The 24,086-nt window shown below is 41.9% G+C and overlaps 1 pseudogene; it reads left to right on the plus strand.

Moving 5' to 3' along the window:
* Positions 1-1,718: 1,718 nt before the first annotated feature.
* Positions 1,719-3,468, plus strand: LOC147446873 (uncharacterized; annotated as a pseudogene).
* The last annotated feature ends 20,618 nt before the right edge of the window (positions 3,469-24,086 follow it).

Consider the following 24,086-nt stretch of genomic DNA (forward strand, 5'->3'; position numbering starts at 1 on the left):
GTGCTACGTAAACAATGTGTCATGGATCTTATCATCCGAAATATAGAAACAGGTGGTCTAATGAGTCTCACCCACCACTCAGCACACAAAAGAGATTTGAATAGGTATGACTACCTGACTTATCTCATTTTGTAGCTTGCACGCATAATTTTTTAAAGGTTCACTGCAAAATTCACAATTTCATCCGAAAAGTTCTACATTTAATATTCTTTGAATTGATCTACTTGCTCTTGCTCTTGTAGCTATGCTTGATGAGGTTGACTAACTTGCTATCAAACAAGGATGTGAAACTCCTAGGGCTTACTTGATGAACAATAAGATCTTTTGTTTTCTTGGTTAGGCCTTTGTTCCATTCACCTCCTATGTGTCAGCACTTGCAAACACCCTCAACACCAAGCAAACACCTTCACAGTCACCAAAGAGGATTTTTCGCACTCTTCACTTGGACAAAGTGCAAACCTTTCAATGCCAGATGTTTGCAAGTTCCCAGTACGTACACACTTTCTTTCATGAAAAGATGGACTTTGGACACAAACGAGGTTCCCAAAGGTCTTTTAAGCTTGGAAATGCATATTTTGATGCAAAGCATAGAGAATCAACATGTTTATTAGTGCAAATAAGGCACTTGCAAGCACATGAAGTCGACCCATGTTGTCCAAGTATTCCCTCATGCATTTGATTGAAGGCTTCCTTAGAGTACACAAGTTGCACAAAATACTCACAATTGCAAGTCTTGCGATCTTTAAAATTGCACACAAAGCTCAAAGTGTATGAGAGAGATATTTATGTTCGGATGTGCTTGTTGCTAAAATCTCTGATGAAATTTATTCTGCAAACAAAAGAATCAACATCACACGTGGTAGAAAATACTTCAAGCACACATTGCTTTAAGCACTATGAAGCGCCAAGTCGAAGTAGTGGAGAAAATTAAAGAGCACTTGGAGAAGTAGTTGAAAGCATTGAAAAGAACATTGAAGCATTAAGAAGTAGTACAAAGCACTCAAAAGCATTCGTAAGTACTCCGAGGCACTCTAAAGCACTTCAAAGCACTGCGAATCACTTTGAGACGTTTTAAATCAATTCAAAGCACTCGAAATGATTGTAAACCACTTTTGAAGCACTATGAGGCACTCCAAAGAACTTGGAAGAATTTTGAAGCACTATTAAGCATTGTTACACACTCTTGGGCACCATGTAGAAACACTGTGGACCGACATGAAGCACTATGGAGCACTTCAAAGCACTATCTGAAGCATATCAAAGTAGCTGGAATCACTGTGAAGCACTATGATGAATAAATCAGGAGTTTTGAATGCTCGGAGTGACATCCGCTTAATGAAGGTCCCCCACCTCTATATTCATATAAGGCCGGACAAGAATTTGAAACTCATTCTCTCCCTCGCCTTATTGTTCCCTAAAATTAACCGTCTTTGAAGCCTCGAACAAAGTGATGTCCAAGACACCTCTTTTTGGAACCACCACTTGACCATCCTTCATTCTAGCTTAGGAGGTGCCTTGGGGGGTAGTGAGGTGCCAGAATCATGCCACAATGACATTGCTGAAAGAGTGTGCACATTAAGGTGGACTACATGCCCCCCTGGAAATAAGGGAGCTAGCGCAGAGACTTCTTTGTGCACGTGATTTACCTTTGCGCAAGGAAATCGCCTACCCGTAGTTTTTGAGCCATAGCGTCGAACTGTGTATGAAGTCCTACCATTATGTGTCTGAGACAGCGGCTTGGCAAACCCGAGGTTTTTCCCGCTGCAGTGAAGTTTCAAATGCATGTGAGCGCCCTTAAATTGGTATCTAAGTAAGAGATGATTTAGGAATCCATGAACTTTGTAGTGAAAGCTTTTGGTTTGTCTAGATGAAATGACTTTTACCCGATCGCTAGGAGGATTAAATTTGACCATCCTTAGCTGGAATTTCTTGTGTGAAAAGTTAAAACATTGCTTCTCTGCAAAATGAAAGAGACACCGTTTGATGGAAGCCGAGCAGCAACTGCAAATTAACATAACAACGGCCACTTCACCACCGAGAATAACTGCAGCGCTCCCACCTTCGATCTCATCCTCAACGCCTGCAACAGCAACAACGATGACCATATCCTCCTGCCTGAAGATCTTCTAGTCTACGAGTTGCTCCCGAGTCTCCCCATTAGGGAGTTGATTCGCCTGCGTGCAGTTCATCCCTCCTTCACCCACGCCATTGCAACACTCTTCGGCCGCCTTAATCCTTAGCCCACCAACCCGTAAGTTCTATACTCTTGCATTTGCAGTTTATTACAGATCAGTCCAGTCCAGGCTATTAACGCTAACTCTCTCTCTCTCTCTCTCTCTCTCTCTCTCTCTCTCTCTCTCTCTCTCTCTCTCTCTCTCTCTCTGTGGGGTCATATATGCACTTCTTCGTCATGCATTTCTCTCAAAAATATATATGCTGGCAGGCCCATATTGCACCTGCCCTGGTTTTACTGCATGGTTGCTAGACCCCAAAGTACCTTCCGTCGTCGTCAATATGACACCGTAGCAGTTGACCCAAGCTGGAATACATGGCACTAGTTACCACACCCGGCACATCGCTCCTTGAACAGAGATTTGCATCCCAATAGTGTCGAGCCAATCTGCAGTTTGGGGAGTTTGGTCTGCTGGGAGTACATTCTTGATACTCAATCCACAAATGTCCACTTTTTAATCCTCAGCAACACCTTTACTGGTGACAAGATGACATTGCCACTCTCTACAAGGAGGTACGTTATGCATGGGTTTGGAGGTGAATTGCGCTTGGAACAAAGTAATGGAACTGGTCGTGTTAGCATCATTCGTGTATCACCTCGGGAGCCTGGGCACGTGATTATAGACCAATACACGCCTACTGACCCAATGCACCAGCAATTGGTGCTCCAAGGCCGTTGTATACAGAATGTACTAGAGACATCCATACCATTGCACACAAATATTCCCCATGTTTTTTTCTACCATCAAGACACTTGCAACCTTTTATCACATGCACCATCACATCTAGCCTGAGTTGTCTCTGTATGAAGGATCACATTGGCGCCAAGTGCGCATGCACGACGACTTTACCAGTTCACAGAAAAGCATGCTAGATGCCAGGTATGAAGTGCTCCAAATGGATGCAAAAATCTTGCTTTTGGTATTTAAGCGAAATCCAACATGCAAGAAAAGTTGATTTTTTGTGTACAAGTACGACTTAGAGCATCGAAGGTGGTTGCGTGTCTTTGACGACTATACTCTCATAGTCTCTATCACTTATTGGAGAAACACAGAGTTCATAGACTTGCATGCTGTTGCGCGAGCGAACATCTTGGTGCTCTCCATTGGCGATCAAATAATCCTTTGCAACCTAGTTTCAAATACTTGGAGATCGTTGCCCCCTTGCTACAACACTACAACCGGAGCAAGAGTTACTATTGTCAAGGTGGCATGTGCTCTAGATCCTACATATTAAATAGAGCCAGGGGCATGTGCAAAAGAATCTTCAAAGGAGTAAAGAGAATTATTTCAACCTTAAAGTTGTTTTTGTTTGGTACTAGTTTTAACAACTCTTGCAAGTATTTTGATAATTGTGACTTGTACACTAGCCCTTCATATTAGTAAGGATTTTTTTTAATTTATTTTTTGGCATATCTACAATGTAAGGCTTGCTAAAGCGACATGCCTTGTTCATGCATGAAAGAGAAGATTCAATCGAACAAATCCAAGTTGAAAATTGTCTTATAGGAGATAATAAATTGAGTAAGGTTGTTTAAATATGGATAACAATGAGGAATGTAAACGAGTAGGGTTAGTGTAGATATATACCACATCTCATTGTAGATATATAGTGTTTATCTATGGCCTTCAAGATTATTGAGGAGACATACTAAAAATAATAGGCATCTCTCAAATAAAATTTTCTACATGCAATCTTCCCAATTTTGAGATCTAGATTACGAGGAGGAAAAAAAACTTCAGCAAAAAGGGCCAAAATATAAGTCCAAATGATTGATAAAAAATAGACGTCTCCATTTTTCTATGAGGCCTTTAAATAGGAATCAAATGATAGGCCTCAAAGAAAACTGATACCAAAGCCACACAAAAATTACATCAACTTTTATGTAAATTAAGAGAGCTATGGAGGAACGTAGAGATAAGCATTCAAGAGGCATTCATCTAGAAAGTGGTACTAATATTCTTTTGGTAAAACGAAAATTGATTACATAAATTTTATAGGCATAATACCTTGACTAAGGATTCTCCCAGGGAGTTTTGATTGAGAGTAATTAGAAGGTCAACCCATGATTTGAAAAAAAAAAATAATGCTCTTCATTTCCCAATGGTCCTGGCAAAGGCCATGTATGTTTTGATCACTAGGCCTAATTGATCGGTACAGTTATATGCCACAATCAATACCGATCAATACCGAGTCTCTTTTGTGTGGGTAGATTAGTTATTTTGCTAAGTAATTCACATGGTAATTGTATGCCTAGGATATTTTATAGTTTTTGTCAACGGGCATGTGGATTAGTGAGGAAATATTTGTGTGTTTGAAGCACTTCACAATGGTAAAATCAAGAGTGTGGAAAGGGAAGTAGTTAAGACGGACCCTATGTCCTCTATAACATTTAATGCACTAGTAACTTGCGTGTAGCGGAAATTGATAACGTAGTGTACGTTTCATCAAGTACAAGTTCCTAATGAGCATTGATTGAGTACTTAATTTGAGAAAGCAACATAGAAACTTACACCTAGCTAATTTGGCATTGACAATACTTGAAGAGAGAGAGATATAGAACAATTGACAACAGTTGAGGACCGGATTTACATGGATCCGGTCTCCCCTCCATAGAGACTTTGTATTATAGCTTCTCCCATTAAAGGAGACTTTTGTACAATACAATCTTTGTGTTCCTTGATAAGACTAGTTTGTGTAATGAAGATGGAAGCTTCATACACCAAATTATGCTTGAAAAACACACCTAGAGTCCCTAGCCTCACTCCCAAGACATCACACACCTTCAAAAATGGTGAGAGCTAGAATGGAATGAGGATAGATTGAGAGGAGGCACTACAAGAGGTTGTGTGCTCTTGTGACGCTGTTAGCGACGGAAATACACTGGGTTTTTATAACCCCCGACGTCGCTAAAACCGTCGCTAAGAGCGTCGCTACCAGAGCGTCGCTATATGCGTCGTTATAAGCGTCGCTTTGAGCGTCGCTATATAGCGATGCTCATAGCGACGGTTATAGCGACGTTTACACAGAAGACTATAGCGACGCTACAGAGCCATAAATAGCGACGGTTGTAGCGACGCCCGAGAGAATTTTTTTTTGGTGCCACCCATCAACCATATTGTACTTGATTCACTTTTTTTAAAAAATGCAAGGGTAGATAATAGACCCAAAATAGTCACCCACAAGACGCATTGTTTGCAAAATTGACAATTGTACACATCATAGGCAAAATGAATTGATTGGCAAATGTAATAATGACAATTGTACAACATCATAGGCATAAAGAATTGATTGGCAAAAGGAACTGCGGTGACAAATGTAATAATATACATGGTTCAAAAAGACGTATAAAATCCGTCTCATGATACATAAGCTATGAGAAACCCTAAGATAATGCTATCTAGCTACGGCTAAACTGACGTCGTCTAGTCAGACGTCTCATCGCGTCCAAGCGGTGTATCTGTCGGATTCTGCAAAAAAAGACAATAAGACAGCTTTCAGTAAGTATAAACATATAACGACATTTATAAAACAATACAAAAAATAGAAAAGAGTAAACCCTAATACTAACCATGCCGCCGCGAGAACTGAGAATGTCCATCAGAGCGTTTAAGCCCTTCCTGCCTGCGTACTCGCGCTCGTACGGTGTGGGATCACGTCTTGTCATCGACCACTGTCAAAACATACAAAGATTTCATTATGTTAGAATTAAAAAACTCATAAACCCTAAATTATCGAACATAAAGAGCAATGCGAAAACACTTACAAAATCGGCCTCAAATGATGCCCATCCACCGCTCCCCAAGTGGTGCAAGCTCCCTGCCTCTACTCGCGCTCTGGCTGCATCCTTTTGTTGCTTCCACTTGTCGGGATTCTCGCGCGCTGCTTTCTTCGCATTCTTCCAATCTTCTTTGGCCAGCCAATCTGGCCTGTTCCACCCATTCTTGATTGCTTTTTACACTTCGGAACGCTTGTGTTTGCAGTATTCGCGCATTCGAATCTTCATCAGGTCTTCATTGAAGCGTTGATCCCGTGTTGGAACGGGAAACTCATCATGAAGTATGCTGATGACTCTGGTTTTTAAATCACTTGGTACTTCACTCCATTTGTTTAGTATGTAGTGTCTAAACAGCTGAGAGCAAAGACCACGCATGCGCGAGATCACCTTCTTGCCGTCATCATCCATGATGATGCCGCCGCTGAAGTCGACGGAGTAAGACAAGCCCTCTGGCCGGTGACGCGTGAACCTGGGTGTCCCGGCAGAGGTCTCTAGTGGCGTGTCGATGGGGGTACGGACATCAGGTGTCTCCACCGGCGTCTGGGCCCCGAAGCGAGGAGTGTCGAGTGGGGTGGCTCCTGGCGGAGTGGGTAGAGGTGTGTAGCTGCTAGGAACAGTCAGCCGTACAAAACCTGGCGTAGATGGTGATGCTGTGGCCGGTGTGGGGGCGGGCAAAGAAGGGGAGGGTAAAGAGCCTCGTTGAACACGAGGCGGTGTGGAGGCATCGGTGGCGGAATCCCCACAACAACCGCCACCGCCACCACTAGAGCGCCGGTGTCTAGACGAGTGTGAAGCTCGTCTCGTCGACGCCGAAGCTTCGGAGCGCGCCGAATGCTCCGAAAGAGAGGGAGATGCGGATGGAGTAGGAACGCGCGATGATGCGCCAGAGCGATGACGCTCCACGTACCACTGTCTCTGCTGCGGTGACAAAGAAGAAAGAAACTCCTCATCATCCATACCTGCATTAAACACACAAATATTTAAACTTAATATTGAATGAATAGAGTAGACAATGACGCAAAGACCATTAAATACAATGACGTAATGACGCATATAAATACAATGACGCAATGAATTGAGTGATAGAAGAGGCAAGTCGAAAACTCATAATTTTCAATCAAAAGATGTGAGCACGAGTAGAAAAGAGCGTTATACACCATGGAAGGTACTTAGAGAGCCAGAGCTTTTACAACACGGAGCAAAATTGTTCAAATACAATATTTGTGGCTTTAAGAGATCTCTCTCTCATCCTCGCATAACTCAGCATAACTTCCTATATCTATATAGAGCTCTCCGTTTAAACACATATCCTCTGTTTCATTTTGTAGCTCCTCTGCATGCACCCCATATAGAGTAGTAGCATCTTGATGCTCGTCTGGCACCACCGTTGATTGAGCATCTTCTCTGATCTCCTCCATTGATGCCGTTGTGATTGGCACATGGTAGCCTTCATACGTCCTTGCACTACGAGGGGCTACCTCTATGACGTACCACCAGTTTGATGTAGACTTTGTAGGATGAAATATTACCTGCCAGAGCCACATAACTTACATGAGAGCTTTCAAGCACATAACTTGTAAAAGGGGGATGTTAACTATTTACATACTTACTTGTTCACAATGCTCGGGTAGTACGAAAGTGTCTCTTAGGTCAGTCCATTTCTTAGTAGAATCCACCTCAAGAAAACCATGCTCTCCTCTACGCACAGTAGCGTTGCGACCCTCCATGATTATCTTGAACCATTGCACGTCGAACAAGTCGACAAAAAATCCTCTGTAATCGATCCTCAAAATCTCTTGCAGCGTGCCGAAGTAAGTGAGTTCCGCCACCACAGGATCTGCATCAGAGGAACGTCGTCGACTAGACTGTTCAAATTTTTCCATGATTCCACAATCTTGAGTAAAACGCTTTTTGTCGATTCGTTCCACCCTAAAATGTCAACCTTTACACCATGCTTGTGTGTATGACTTATACTACAACGAGCAAAGATTATGAGTGGCCGTTCAAACGTTTATAAATAAAGTCACTTGCTAATCGTACATTGCAAACTTACCTTGGTCGCGCAACCCCGAGAGTACTCCCACTCTTCCTCAGTCACTTCGTCACCGCATTGTTGTGCGCTTTTCAATTGGTTGTGCAACCATCTTAAGCTCATGAAGGTTGGTAGGCTCTCCAGAACCGTCGGATAGTGCATCGGTAGTCGTCTTCCCCGTCTCCACTCGATTCGTGCCCTTTGTCGCTCCTTTGCATCCTCATATTGTGAAATCCACTTTTGCATCACTGGATTGTGAAGCATGCAAAATCGGTTGATTTTAGCCTCTAGATCTTCCGTCATCTTCTTCTCAACACCGAGATTGCACATGACAATCCCAGATATGCGCTCATCATCTATGGTTCGCCATAGCGTATCCCGGGCTTTATCAAATCCGGCTAGCCACTCTCCAATGTACACTAGGGACTCTGATACCAACCAACCTTCTGCCATGCTACCCTCCGGACGTGCCCTTTGACGCACATATACCTTAAGCGTTTTCATGAAACGTTCTAAGAAGAACATCCATCTGGAATGAACTGTGCCAGCTATTTCCACCTCATCAACTATGTGAACAAGAAGATGCACCTGAATGGTTAGCATGGTAGTAGGAAAATGTTTCTCAAACATGCACACAAGCTCCGCAGCATTTAGTTTGGCGAATGGTATGGAGTCTACGTTGATCTCCTTTTGGGAGATCCATTGCACCAGCTTTGCAAGTTTGTAGATTGTGTTACGGATGTCGAGAGACAAACATCCCTCAATGGCAACCGGTAAAATAAACAATAAAGTATGTGCAGCAATGATATTAAAGTCCACATTTTATGCAATGATATTAAAGTCCACTATGAACGTACCTGACACATTTTATGCCAATCGTGTGACTTCAAACCGGTAAGCTTTCCTTCTTTAGTAAAACACGTTCGGAGCGAGTGCATTACGCCAGTGGGGGTCCGCAAAGATCGAATGGTCTCTTTTACTTTGCGTTCTTGGGCTCCTGTGAAAATCCATGGTTCTTTAGGGAGTTTTATCGATCCATCAGACGCTGTTTGCGGCCAATATTGCTCCATACGATCCACATTTCTAAGGTCAACTCTGGCTCCCAAAGTATCTTTCTTGCCAATCAGATGGTCCCATAGTAGATTACCCACATTCTTGAATATGTGCATTGGATCGAGCAAGTGATTGATCATGAGTCGGGGCCAGTATGGTAACTCATACCATAGAGATAGTCTCTTCATCCCTGGAGGCAATCCGTCATCGCACATCTCCTTCTGCTCTAACCATGCTTGTGCAGACATCCTTGGTGGCTCTCTTCCCAAAAAGCCGTCGCGTAACACATGATTCTCTGGAAGATACGCTTGATGACCTTCGTAGATTTGCTTCTTCAGTGAGGGCGCCCTACGTGCATTCAGTCTAGGTCCACATGTGACACATGCTCTGTATCCGCTTGTTTGAAGCCCTGCATGTATACACATGATAATAGATCAACTATGGGAAAAAACAAGATTTACAGTGTCTGAGTGAGGAGTGTCAATAGATCACCTGAGCATTCTGTTAGCCCGGGATAGTCATGCATGGTCCACATTAGAATGCCTCTGATCAAAGCATTCCGTCGTCCTGTGTGTCGGCTCATATCCACCACCTCTATGCCAATCCACAATTGTTGTAGCTCTTCCAATAGTGGACGAAGATACACATCCATATTCACCACTTTATATCGCCCTGGCATAATCAAGCTTAGCCATAGGTGGAATGGCATGATGCTAGGGCGGCCATGGACTTACATTCGAAGAAATGCTTGATGCGAGGAAGCAGAGGAAAATGTCGCAAAACCTTTTGTGGAATTTTTGTCCCGTGGAGATCTACTTGATATCTTTCGGAATCACATTTCGGACACTTCTCCATGTCTATGTATTCCCCTCTGAAAAGAATGCAGTCATTAGGACAGGCGTGGATAGAATTGTAATCCATCCCCAAGTTTCGCAAAATCTTTCTTGCTTCATCTCGGGAATCTGGCATCACATTGTCAGCTAGTAGTATGTGCTCTTTAAGCAATCTACACAACATAAAAATATGATACAGTCGTGTAAAAATCTATCAGATCATTATACATTTAGAGTTTTATCAAAGTAAACTAATTGTAATAGATCACCTGAAAAGCGCTGTGACGCTAGTGTCACTCCATCCAAACTTTGCCTGCATGTTGAGAAGAACCAGGAGTGCTTTCAATCTAGACATACGTGCTTCATTATACAATGGCGTATCGGCTTCACTTTTCATATTATCATAGATAAGCCTTTCTGAATCCATGATCGTCTCGATCATTTCATCAATCTCGGGCTCAAACATTGCCTCGTTGGGAATGTGCTCTGCATGATCATCCCCCGAGCTGTCAGAGGCTACATCTTGTGGCCTCACATATGCTGCTTGACCAAAGCGCCTGCGAACACGTCTATTGGGTTGCAAGATTGCTGCTTGTTGGCCAGCGTCAGAGTCCGACGAGTTATAATTGGCAACAACTCGATCTATAATAGATGGATCGAACTCGCCAAATTCGCGAACGTGCTACAAAGAAACACGTCTTGTCCGTCGCACAGCATGCTTGCATTGATTACAAGGACATAAGACTCTCGTTGAGAGATAGGTGTTTCGGTTGGACGGTCCCACATCCTCGTCACTACTCATAATGAGGATAAAAATCTTATAACCTGGACAACAAATTTAATATTCTATTGGCATTCTTCGTCTTATCTCTCTCTCTCTCTCTCTCTCTCTCTCTCTCTCTCTCTCTCTCTCTCTCTCTCTCTCTCTCTCTCTCTCTCTTTTTACCTCACATTCTCTAGTCATGTCCAATCCCCACACACCTCGGTCTAGAGGTGCACGGAGATCAGAACCACCGGGTTATAATCTCGTCTTTATTGGTCAATACCTATATTTGTGGGTACAAGAAATCTACAGACCCACGTCTACATGATACTGCATGTAGTGAACAAAACCCCTTTGCCTCTTCTCTAGCTGTAGCACTTCACAGCATCTTAACATCTTTTCACAGTAGATCTTTTCACTGTTCGTCTAACTCTAAACCCTAAACCGTAAGTAATTCTTGCGTGGACTTGATCTAACGTAAATAAGCGTAAATCTAAATAAACGTAAATCTAACTAAAAATAAACCTAAATCTAATTTAACGTAAGTCTACATCTAACCTAATCTTTAACGTCTTTTGGGATAGTTTCCTACGACGTTAAAACTCTCTTCTTCTTGTGTGTGTGTGTGTGTGTGTGTGGGTAAACCTAAATAAACGTAAGTCTAATCTAATATAACATAAATCTAAATCTAACGTAAATTTTTTTATATTAAAAACAAAGAACTAAACTAACAGGGATTATAAGAACCTTAAAACTGATTTAACACATAATTTTTCACATAACTCGGCAAGAGTTGGCATTCTCATCAATAAAGATGTGAGAGTTAACTTCCGGCGGTGACGTTGCCTCATCTCCATCCACATCTGACGACAGCAATTGGCCCTTTAGACCGTTCTTGCTCTTGTTACTAACTTTGAAGTTGCTGTTGAATGACTAGAGGTTGTCTAGATGGTCATTGTGTCGGGGATGTAGTGACTCTTGCCGCCCTGAAGATCCACCTTCTTCCCTATCTTCTGAAGACATTTCACCAATACTTTTGGATCAACGGAGCCCACCATGAGTGAAGGCAGCAATACCCTATATTCCATTGAGGGCTTTCTTCACCCGCTTCATGCAGGCATCGCAGTCTATGGAGACCTAAATCTAATCTAATATAACGTAAATCTAAATCTAGCGTAAATAAACGTAAATCTAATTAAAAATAAACCTAAATCTAATCTAATTTAACTTAAATAAACCTAAATCTAATTTAACGTAAGTCTACATCTAACCTAATCTTTAACGTCTTTTAGGATAGTTTCCTACGACGTTATAACTCTCTTCTTCTTGTGTGTGTGCGCGTGTGTGGATGTGTGTGCCAATAAAAAGAGATAAATGGTATAACCTTTCTATCACCCATGCCAAGTATGATAGATTGATTATGCCATTTCCCTCTTGAATAATAGGTCTTGAGTTCAACTCCTCGTCGGCTAGATCTTTAGGTCTTTTAATTTTAATTAGTTTCCTACAACGTTAAATTAGTTTCTCTCTCTTTCTCTCTCAATGTGTGTGCGTTTTTTAGGATCGTATGCATGTTTTCTCTCTCTTTTCCTCTCTCAATGTGTGCGTTTTTTGTTTATGCATGTTCTCTCTCTCTTTTCCTCTCTCAATGCATGCGTTTATTGTTTATGCATGCTCTCTCTCTCTCTTTTCCTCTCTCAATGTGTGTGTGCATTCTTTGTTTATGTATGTGTGTGTGCGTTTTTGTTTATGTTTGTACTCTCTCTCTCTCTCTCTCTCTCTCTCTCTCTCTCTCAAAAACACTATGTGTGTGTGTATGTGTGTGTGTGAGAGAGAGAGAGAGGGAGAGAGAAAGAGGGGAAGGGAACATGAGAATGAGGAGAGGGAAGGAGCATACCTGGCTCTCCTTCCTCTCCTCGTGTGTGTGTGTGTGTGTGTGTGTGTGTGTGTGTGTGTGTGTGTGTGTGTGTGTGTGTGTGTGTGTGTGTGTGTGTGTGTGTGTGTGTGTGTGTGGAGAAGAAAAAGAGAGAGAGAGAGAGAGAGGGAGAGCGTTACCTGCTCCTTGCTTGAGGGCGCCGAAAAACTCAGATCTAAGATATGAGTTTTTGGGCGCGCTCTGTTATTTTTTTAGCCCAGCCGGCGTCGCTATGAGCGTCGTAAATTTACAAAGAAATTTGCGACGCTCATAGCGACGCCGGGAAATTTTTTTTTTAGCGTCGCTGTGTGAGCGTCGCTAATATGAATAGCCTCTTGTAGTGAGGAAGAGGTATCTTTCAAGAAAGAAGTATTCTCCTCACATAATCACTCTAATAGCATAGCTTAGCTTAGTAATTAGCATGGTAGAGTAGATGAGCATGCCATTGATGCTTGGCTCTTGATTGGATTTGCATTTCATAGCCAAGAGTTGTCTATTGTAGGCTTCTACTTCTCAATGCTTGGAGAGCGAGATGGAGTTCTTCTTGCACACATGAGTTGTGTGTATGTGTAGCAATGAGCTAGAGTAAAATGCAGCCTTCTCTCTCCTCTTGGTCGACCCCTCTTGCTATTTGCTCATGCTGGCATCCCATTGGCCCCTGTAAAGCTTAGCCATTATAAATCAGAAGCATACTTGCTAGCCTTGTCACATGTGTCCCCCGTTCCCCTTTTATGAGGGCTTAAGGTAATTAAATAATTCAATTACACTGGACCTCGTAGTCTTCTGGTTAATAGAAATCATGCAAGCCATTGGGTTGTTGAATAGCTCATTGGACCCCTTGGTAGACTGTCCAATAGTCTTCTAGGGAGCTTAATTTCTATTGGTTCTTTTATCAAGCATTTTTAAATTGATTAGACTAAATTACTCTGGCCTAATTCTCATTGGTCCACCTCTATGGACATCCAATAGGATTTGAGGGGAGGTTGGGGACAACTGGCCTAGGAGAGTGAGATGTGTCCAATATTCCCTTTGTGTAAAGGGAAAGCCTTGGAGTGTGTGTGTGTGTGTGTGTGTGTGTGTGTGTGTGTGTGTGTGTGTGTGTGTGTGTGTGTGTGTGTGTGTGTGTTTCTCTCTCATCCCCTACTCTCATCCCCTCCTTGATAGGGATGTGAGAAGACTTTTTAGTCTTCCCATGACCATCCAATTTCCCCCTATATTGGCCTTTGGACAATTAAATAAAAAATTAGGAACCTTAGCCTATGGAAGTCTTAATGGAGTTGAATCTTAGCCTATGGAAGTCTTAATGGAGTTGAATCTTAGGTTATTTAAGCCCCATTGAAGCACATTGCTCTTTTGCAGATTATCTGCCTTTGGATCCCTATTTTCGCTCCTTTGGATCCGTGCAGAGACCGGTCTGACAGCCTTACCAATATTCTAGCTTTTACTCCCCTAGTACTTTCCCATATTAAATGATCAATTTAACATGAGAAAATCATTTGGGAGAATTAAATATTAGTTTTTATGACTTTACCTCTCTCTTGAAATCATAGTCGTCCTCGACTATGAGGTAGAGAAGATAAAGCCAAGTCAGTAGTCTGTTTGCTAGCGGGTAGAGAATCCCTATTTTACCCTATGACACCCTTCCAGAATGGATGACTAGTCCATTTGGTTCTTGAGAGCAGGGTCGCATTTATTCGATCGAATAATGCAATTTATACCGAATAAATCGTCATTATTTGAGTATTCTCGTATAATACGTGGTATTTTTGAATAATTTTTATTCTTAATTTGATTGATATCGATCGATAGTCTTTCAATCAAAACAATATCGATGGACACTATATCGTTCAATACCATTATCAATCTAAAGACTATCGATTGATACGGTAGTCCATTTTAAAAAAATGTCATTCTTCGATACATTTTCGATCGAGATCTCTCTCTAGCTCACACTCTCTACCTCTCTCTCTCTCTCTCTCTCTCTCTCTCTCTCTCTCTCTCTCTCTCTCTCTCTCTCTCTCTCTCTAGCTCTCTCCTTAGTTCACACAGGTTGCACCTGTTTTTCAAGCAGGTCAGCCTCGCGTACTGGTGAGCATCTTTTCTCTTCACGTTCGTGTTTTTATAACAAATAATTTAAATTATATTTTCACGTGTTTATATAAGTGCGTGTGTCTCTGGTACACCTTCGGGTCCTCTTAGTCACATAACAGTTTAAAATTTAATGTATACAAATTACTATGGGTTGTCTGATTTTATATCTTACTCCCATAGTAATCTAGCAAACGTTGACTCTTGTTCTGATATGCTTTGCATCACTCTTAATTGAGTCAATGTTCTAGGAATTTAGATAGCACTGAACATTGTTTTGATATGCTTGTTGGCACTCATACTTTGTACGGTGTTTTAGGAGACCATTAGGTACCACGCGCATTTGTTTGATAGGTCTTACGACACTCTTACTTTGTACGATGCTTTAGGTAAAATAAGTTCCAATGAAATGTGAGATTACAAAAAATCATACTTCTTCCTGCTTCTGAGCCTTGGTTCTTACCATGGAAGAAGTTACTCCTAGACACGATCTGTGCAAATAAAATTTTTATCTAGTGAGTCATTAAGCTGTACACTTTTTATATACGTATTCATGGACCACATGATTCATAGGTCTACTTTGTAGATCTGTGTAATGAGAAAAGTGTAATCTTTAAACTACTCCCCGCGTCACTATCTTTGGTTCTTGCAAAGAAGGAGTTTCTCTCAGACACGATTTGTGGAAAAAGAACCATTATCTGATGAGCTACTAATTTTTAAAGTGTGATCGTTCTCGTCGTCTGGATCGAACGTTTATCCTTTGCTCTTACAACGGGAATAATACCCCTGCGCTTGGTTCTTAGGATTTGCTTAGATCCTTATAATGAGAGGGATACACATGTGACACCGTGCTTTACGTTGTTCTTTGTCATTTGTAAAATAATGTGTATTTGTATGACTTCGTCACATTCCTATTGATAGCATCTCATACATGCGAGGTTTTTGATTCCAAAAATCATAACATATTTGTTTATGATATGAAAAATCATAATTAACATCATGCCTAATTGTGTGGACGTTCTTGTGTATGTTAATCATAAATTACATTCATGTGGACCTGTGGTAGGGTGATTGCTTCATGGTTGTGTTGCGTATATGTGCGCTCCTTGCCGCACTGTCGAAGCAAGGGACTTGCCGATACACCGTGTACGAGCCGCAGACGGCTCCAAGCACACAACTAGTTTAACTAGTAAGCTCAAAGAGGGCAATGGTGTGTCACTCACCGCCTTATGCTCCTGCCGTAGAGGATTCCTCGCCGCGAAGAAGAGGAAGACGCCGCTACGCCGCGCTCAACCGCCTCGCCGCCATCGTGCCGCCGCAACGCTCGATCGCACTCTCTCTCTCTCTCTCTCTCTCTCTCTCTCACACACACACACACACACACACACACTCACACACACGCACACACACACACACACACACACACACACACACAAGGAGATGGTGAAGGAGAAGGTGGAGATGGAGCAAGAGCAGCTTCTATTGCACAATGAGAGAATGACTCAATTTTAGGTTTAATTGGCTTTTATGTGAGCTCACCCCATTCACACTTGGGCGCCCATGCTTAGCCAACTAACCCTAGCATGTTCGTGTTAGAGTGCGCCTCTCATCGGCGATCACTCTACCTTTCCCTATTGGACCGACAAGCCCCGTGCCTGACTCTACTTAAATAAATAATACGGTTACAGTGTCCGTCGTAGGCGATAGGGTGTCCATGAGCCACGAGGGTTAACATTGCCCCCCTTCCTGATGTAGATTCCGTCCTCGGAAGCTATTGAGTTAAAGCTTGGTATGTCCATGTTGTAGAGCATCTAGATTTGAATCTGCAAGGCAAAGTCACTGTTTTAGCAAGCGGAATTATATTGCCATAAATCATGAGGGGAATGTAAAGTACATGTGGAAATGAGTAAATGCAAGATTTATGAAATGTTAGACTGCCATTAAGGACAAATAAATTGCACTTTGAGTAAATTAATTAATCAAGAGTTTTGAGCTTATGGGTGAGTCTATCAATTAGTTAGCTATGACTAAGGTTAAAACAACTACTCTAGTACTAGCTAAGCTAAGAAGATTATCTAAATGCAAGATTCCCTAATTATGCTTTTCAGCTTTGATTAGCCAACTCGCTCTCACAACTGCAAACAAAAAAGCTTGAAATGTTAACTGTAAGCTCAATGGAAGTCTTTTAATTTTTTTTATTTTTTTTTTTAATACTTTTTTACTTTGGGTCACAATCATGTGACGTGTGTGCTTATTTTGTATGTCCGGGGTTTTTTGCTTCTCAAGGAAAAGCGCCCACACTGGGAACCTCTAAGGCTCTAGTACCATAGACAATACATGTGAGTGAAGTACCAATTCAAGCCAGGATTTCTCTTCCAGCGTAAGATTTTTCATTTGTGGCACTTATGTTTTTTTTTTTTTTTGCTTCCATTTCCTTGGTATTCGCACTAGTGTTTTTTGTTGTTTGAGTGAGCAAGCCTTTCTCTGCCTAAACCATTCCTAAGGTCTCAAATACTCGGATAATTTTATTAGCTAGGCCTAGTGGTCAAGTAAATGAGTTAACCTAAAGTCACGGTCTCCTAATCTTCAGGCTCATCCATAAGATTAAACTGGAGTTCAATCAACTTAAGCAAAGACAAATTTATACATCTATAATGGCAGATAACAATCATAACTATTGCACTCAAACAAAGAATGAAAAATCATTATTAGCAATTACACATATCCACCAACATGAATCATGGAAAGTAGTACACCTGGAGGTATGGAGTGGCTCATTTCGTTGAAGCAGATGTCCTCAGCCATGTGGATGGAGATCCATATAAGTCCTACCTAACACATCCAAAAACAGGCACTATACCTCTAGGAGGCATGTCAGTGTGAAAAATTAAAACCCCTAAAAAAAAAACTCAAAACACAATCTAGACCCCTAACCTACCTATCTGTCACCCCTTTTAGAATCAAGGAAAGAGGATATTATATAAACCGGGTGGCCACCCTAAGGCTAGGCCTCTATCCTCATCATCTAGATAAATAAAATCGTTGTCCGTGAGGCCATAGTCTTCCTCGGTCTCTATTAGTTCCTCTTCATCATCCTCTTGTGCAAGCATGCTAATCAAGAACCTCGCGATGCATGGATACTCATCTTGTGCAAAAGAATAAGCATGTGCCATTGGAGACACATTCGCTACTGGGTAGGGATCACTAGTTAGCCATAGACGTATCAGCCATTCTAACTCCTCAAAATTTCTCTCACATGCAAAGCTCTCTATCAAATCCCATTCGCAAGAAAGTATAGGGTAGCATACGTAGAACACTTGAGGAAAAGACAAAGGGTACCTTTCATAAAAAATAGAAGTGCATGCCTCTGGTGAAGTAGCCATTTCTGACAAGACAGATAGATTTGGTTAGGCCTTTAAAACATAAGAGTTGTTTTTGTGTGTTGCTTGAATTGACACGGTGAATTTGGACTTATATGTAAGATCTGATAGGGTGCTCTCTCGTTGCTAGTCGCTCTTGCTCTTTACTATTTTTGTTTTTTGTGAGTATAAGGCTATATATATACATTCCCTAAGATTGGAATTGAGAGGTCAGGGAGGAAGTTTGAGAGGGGAGCGAGTGAATGATTGATGTTAGCAAACACTCCCCCCTTCCTTGGGTAGATCATACCTTTTGGAATGAGGTCGTCACCTTTTGAAACCAATTGTTCCAAGTTGTTATGGGTGAAGGTTTTAACCAATAGTTTTCGACCGCCCTATGCGTTTCATCTAGTTGCAAGGGTGGTAAGGTACTCTCCCATGATTTTATTTGCAACGTTGTTGTAGGTGGTGAACTTACCCCGGGAAGTGCAAACTCTTTCGTGCGTGTATGGATATGTATAGTGGTAGGTGGAGGTTGTGTCGAAGCTTCTATTTGCGTATAGGAACTACATTAAGAGCAAGAAGCTTCATTTGATTTCCTGAGCTAGGTGGAACAAATCGTTCTTTCTTTGGTACCCAAACTAGCTGTAGATCGGGTGTGTAACATTCCATGATTTTTTCCTTTCCGCGATTTTCAATTTGTTTTGGAGCCACATGATTGGGTTTACATGGGCCAGGTGACAGGTAAGAGTACACTTTACGTTTGGGCACCCAGATTTGATCATTTTCTCCATAGTATCCTTGGGCTTCCAATAGTCATTTAGGAATCCAACGCAACGTTTCTTTACATTTCTTGGAGTGAGTGGGACGGTTCTTACTAGGTTTCCGTTTTTTTGCATCAACCATGCTCACTACAGAAGCTTTAGGGACCCACTTGTATGTTTTCTCTGTTATATTAGGATGGTTCTTGTGTGTCTGAAGCTTTCTTTCAACTACATCAGTTGAAGCTCTAGAGAGTTGGGCTATGGGGACGTATGGTTCAACCTCCTGGACATGCAATGTCTTGGGTTTTATTTCCTTAGGCAATATCTCAGGGACTATGGCTTGAGTGGTAGGGCTAAGAGTTGGTTTTTGCGTTGTAACACCCCCAGTCCCCCAATCAATAGTGCATTTGGTGGCTATCATCCACGTGCGGCCTAGGTTTATATTACCCTCCATAGTTCCAGTAGGCATGACCAAAAAGTCTTGAGCTACAATTCCATTGTCATAACTGACAGAAGTGTGCCAGATTCCAAAAACCGTAGTTTTTTTCTTGTTGACACCCTTGACTTGGATAATACTCTCAGATAGAGGTGGCTTCCCTAACTGACACCACACCCCATAGGATAGCAGATTATATTTAGCACCCGTGTCCAATAAGGCGTTATATAGCACTTTTCCATAGGCACTATTTAACTCAATAGGGTATCGTAGAGGTGTGTCAGAGTCCAACCCATCCTCTTCGATTTCCACGTGGAATGCATTTGTGACTCCAAGGTTAGCCTCTCGTTTTTGTCTTATACGTTGTTGTCGCTCCTTAGCCTCAGCCTGAGCTTGTATCTTGTTTAACTCGGTTTGTGCTTTGGCGGCCTTCTTTTGATGAATGGCCCGTAGTTCTTCTTGGCTTAAAGGATCATAATATCTTTTGAATTTACTCCCATTGAGGAATCCAATGGTTTCAACTCCATCAAGAGTTTCCACACGAAGGGTACCTTGTGGGGTAATTTCACATACTCTATATGGTCCTTTACCAGCATATTTCAACTTTTTCTTCTCTTTACGTACTCCATACATAAGGACTTTATCACCAACTTTGATGTCCTTGTCCTTCACATGGCGATCAAACCACTTCTTTCTCCTATCCTTTTCCACAAGAGCATTTTGCACAGCCAACTGTCTCTCTTCGTCTAGTTTTTCTAAGATATACAAACGCTCGGTTAAGGGGTTACCATTCCATCCTTCTTGCGAAGCTACCCTAAGACTAGGAATGACAAACTCCCAAGGCATAACCGCTTCTTGGCCGTTTACCATTTTGAATGGCGTACAATTAATAGCCACTTTATAAGCAGTACGATAAGCCCATAGAGCAGATGTCAACTTCAAATCCCAATCAGTGCGATGAGCTTCTACCGTCTTGGTTAAAATAGAGATTAGAGTCTTGTTGGTGCTCTCGGCTTGTCCATTAGCTTGCGGGTAATAAGGTGTAGACTTATGGTGGGATATCATAAAGGTCATGGTAAGCTCTCTTATTACCTCATTTATAAAATGGGTACCATTATCACTAACAATTTCAAAAGGGCAACCAAATCTTGTGATAATGTTCTCAAAAATAAACTTAGCTGTTGTCCTCGCGTCAGCTTTTTGTGAAGCCTTAGCTTCAGCCCACTTTGTTACATAGTCCGTAGCAACTAGAATATATCGAGATTGAGTGTTGCGAGCTGCGGGACTAATTGGACCTACAAAGTCTAAGCCCCATTTTTCAAATGGTTGGGTTACTTTAATAGGATGTAAGGGCATTCTGTCTTTGCGCTGTGTGGTCTTGTAACGTTGGCACTCATCACACCCTTTTGTAAAAAGTGATGCATCCTTAAATAAAGTTCGCCACCAATAGCCTGATTGCAGCACCTTTCTAGCAGTCAGGTCTCCTGAAAAATGTCCTCCTGCTATGCCCATATGTGCTTCTTGCAAGATATACAAATATTCATCCTCGCGGGCACAACGCCTAAGAATATCATCCTTGCCTAATCTATACAGAGTTCCGGCAATCAAACAATAGGGTTCACATTCTTTTACTAGCCTTCTAGCGATATCCTTACGAAGTTCCTTGGGTGGAAAACCATTAACTAAAAAGTTAACAATGTTCTCACTCCATTCAGGCATAGTCTCAACTATGAATAGGGAAGTATCGGGTAATTCATCATCAACTCCTGTAGGGGCTTCACCATTGGGTATGCGAGACAAATGATCAGCCATGACGTGCCTTTTACAGGGTCTCACTACAATCGTGAAATCAAACTCCAGAAGAATTAACAACCATCGTGTGATTCTTCCTGTGGAGCATGGCTTGTTTACCAGATACAGCAACGCTTGATGGTCCACATAAAATACAAACTTGTTTGCCAGAAGGTAGTAGCGAAATTTCTTTACTTCATAAACCATTGCCAAACCTTCTCGCTCTCTGTAGTGGTGTAGTTCCTTTCAGCATCGTTCAATTGACGGCTTGCAAAGCTAATGGGATAGTCCAATTTATGTTCTCTTGGTTGAGTGAGAACACACCCAATAGCAAAGTTTGATGCATCAATATGCACATGGAAAATGACATCCCAGTTAGGTGTCCTTAAAATCGGAGCACTTGCTAGTGTTTTCTTCAATTGTTCATAGGCCTGGTCACACTCTTCAGTCCATTTAAATTCAATGAGAAGCTTGTACAAATGACGTGCTATCTCAGCAAAAAATAAAATAAACCGTCGATAATAACCCACGTGTCCCATGAAACTTTGAACTCCCTTGTAATTGGTTGGTGGTGGTAACTCTAGAATCACTTTAATTTTGCTCTCATCGGTTGAGATACCATTCTTGGATACTATATGCCCTAAAATAACTCCATGCTTGACCCAAAATTGGCATTTGAACGGGTTCAATGAGATACGATATAACCTACACTTTTCAAACACCTTCCGCAAACATGATAGATGTTCTTTCCAAGAAGAGTAAACACAAAGGTCGTCTAAGAAAGCTTCACAAAACTCTCTCAAATATTCTTTAAAAGCAGTGTTTATTAATCGTTGGAATGTAGCAGGGGCATTTTTTAAGCCAAAAGCCATCACACGAAATGCAAACACGCCAAATTCTGTGATGAAGGCAGTTTTAGCTTGGTCCCCTAGCGCTATCGTGATTTGGTTGTAGCCTGAGTACCCAGCTAGAAAGCTATAAGCTTCCTTGCCTGCAACTCTTTCGAGTACATGTTCGGAATATGGTAGGGGGTAATGGTCTCTTCTAGTAGCTGCATTAACTTTTTTGAGGTCCACGCACACCCTGAGTTTCCCATTCTTTTTTGGCACGATAACTATTAGAGACACCCATTCAGAGTGTTCAATAGGATATATGAACCCACATTTGATAAGATTTTCTAGTTCTTCTTGAATGATCTTTGCGTACTTAGGATTCATCGGGTAGGGTCTTTGTTGTACGGGCTTCGCAGTGCTAATCATAGGGATTGTATGTTGGACCACAGAAGGTGGAACACCATTCATATCATGGTATGTCCAAGCGAATACATCCTTGAATTCCTTGAGAAGCTCTTTGAGGACCGCCTCTTCAACTTCTGTGAGGTCTTGGGCAATAAAAACAGGTTTTGATTCTTCACCCGGGTCAGCTAATTCTATTTCTTTAACTATTGTCGGACCATCATAGATTCCATTATTCCCATCGATAGGTATTCTTTGGGCTTTTGTGTACACAACCTTTGCTTCCCCTGTGGTGTAAGATTTGAAATATTCTGGTGCAGAATGCAAGTCTGTGGATTCTAGTTGTGCTTTGGTTTGTGCTTCCATTTCTGCTTTCTTGTGTTGTCGAGCTAACTCTTGGTTTTGACGCCTCCTTGCAGTGTGGCTCAACTTTGGCTTGTCTATGATCTCTAATTGGGCTATGTCATGGGGTCGTGGTCTACACCACATAACATTTTGGAGATATTCACCCCAATTGTCTACCAATTTTCGATGAGCATCACATGCTCCTATATAACTGAGCCATTCTGCTGAGGATCTCTTCTTTTTTATCCTAGCACGTACATTGGCTCGATATCAACGCCTCTTAAGGTTTTTCTTTTTCTTATTTGAGACCTGCTTTTGATTTGCATTTAGATCTGGCTCACTAAAGGAGTCCTCATTGGTGTCCTCTTCACTCTCGGGGGAGCTATCATCGGTTGATGTGCTCGATCCTTCCGAATGTTTTGACTCTGAACTTGCTCCACTCTCTAATTCATGAGATTCAGAATCCGTTTCACTCTGGGAGTCAGTGTCCAAGTCGTGTTGGTCAAAGTCTTCTATTGAGCTATCGGTGTCACTGTCAGATTGGTCCACAATTGCCTTGCCCTTAGAAGATGCATGTATGACACTTATCATGTTCAGAGGTGCAATTTGTGGTACCTCTTCCCCCTCTGGTGTGACCCAAGTGGTTCCTCTATTTCCCCAGGTATCTATGGTTGCAGCTAGGTGTACCCAGTCTACGTTATCTGATTCCGTCATACCTGGTAACACATCCATGTAAGGAGAATCTTGGCCAATGTCTGTATCCTTCTTACAAGTGTAACAATATTGTAGTGGGGCCGAGTGAACTGTGGTGTCAGAGCGATGATCAATAATGGTTTTACTCCCTAAGGGGTGTACCTTACCAGTCACCAAATCCACTCTAAGGACAGAGTCTTGGAATTGCAAATAGACATGATTTTTAGACCAATCATGAACCATTTGTGCTTCCCTCATGAATGGTCGTCCTAAAATCATTTCATATGACATAAGGTGTTTAGAGAAATCCATTACAATGAACGTATGTCGTACCTTGTGTCCTAGAACTTAGATCTTAAGATCCTTGAGCATCCCCATAGGTTTGGCTATGGTACCATTTGCCATCTTTACCACAATGTTAGTAACACTGAGGCGGGGTTTTCCCATGGATTCCCAACAATCTTTTGTAACGATGCTAACTCCCGCACCACCATCAAGAATTCCCTTTATAGTTAATCCCTTGGTAGTGATGGGTAGGGTCGCATTAGACTCGTCGCCTTCAAAATACTGCCCTAATTCGTTAATGGGTACCTCGATCACAGACTCGTGTCCATCTAAGTCAAGTGATTGCACATGATTTTCCTCATCAATCATAATCGAGTCAGGCCTATTTGGTTGCGCAAACTGCGGTAATCCCGTTCGTAGCTCTCCGTTAAGGAATGCTCGAAGTGCAAGGAACAACTCAGGATCTCCATACAGCTTTGCTATG

Source organism: Adiantum capillus-veneris, chromosome 11 (genome assembly GCF_014529385.1).
Source record: "Adiantum capillus-veneris isolate H3 chromosome 11, ASM1452938v2, whole genome shotgun sequence".
NCBI classification, from domain to species: Eukaryota; Viridiplantae; Streptophyta; class Polypodiopsida; order Polypodiales; family Pteridaceae; genus Adiantum; species Adiantum capillus-veneris.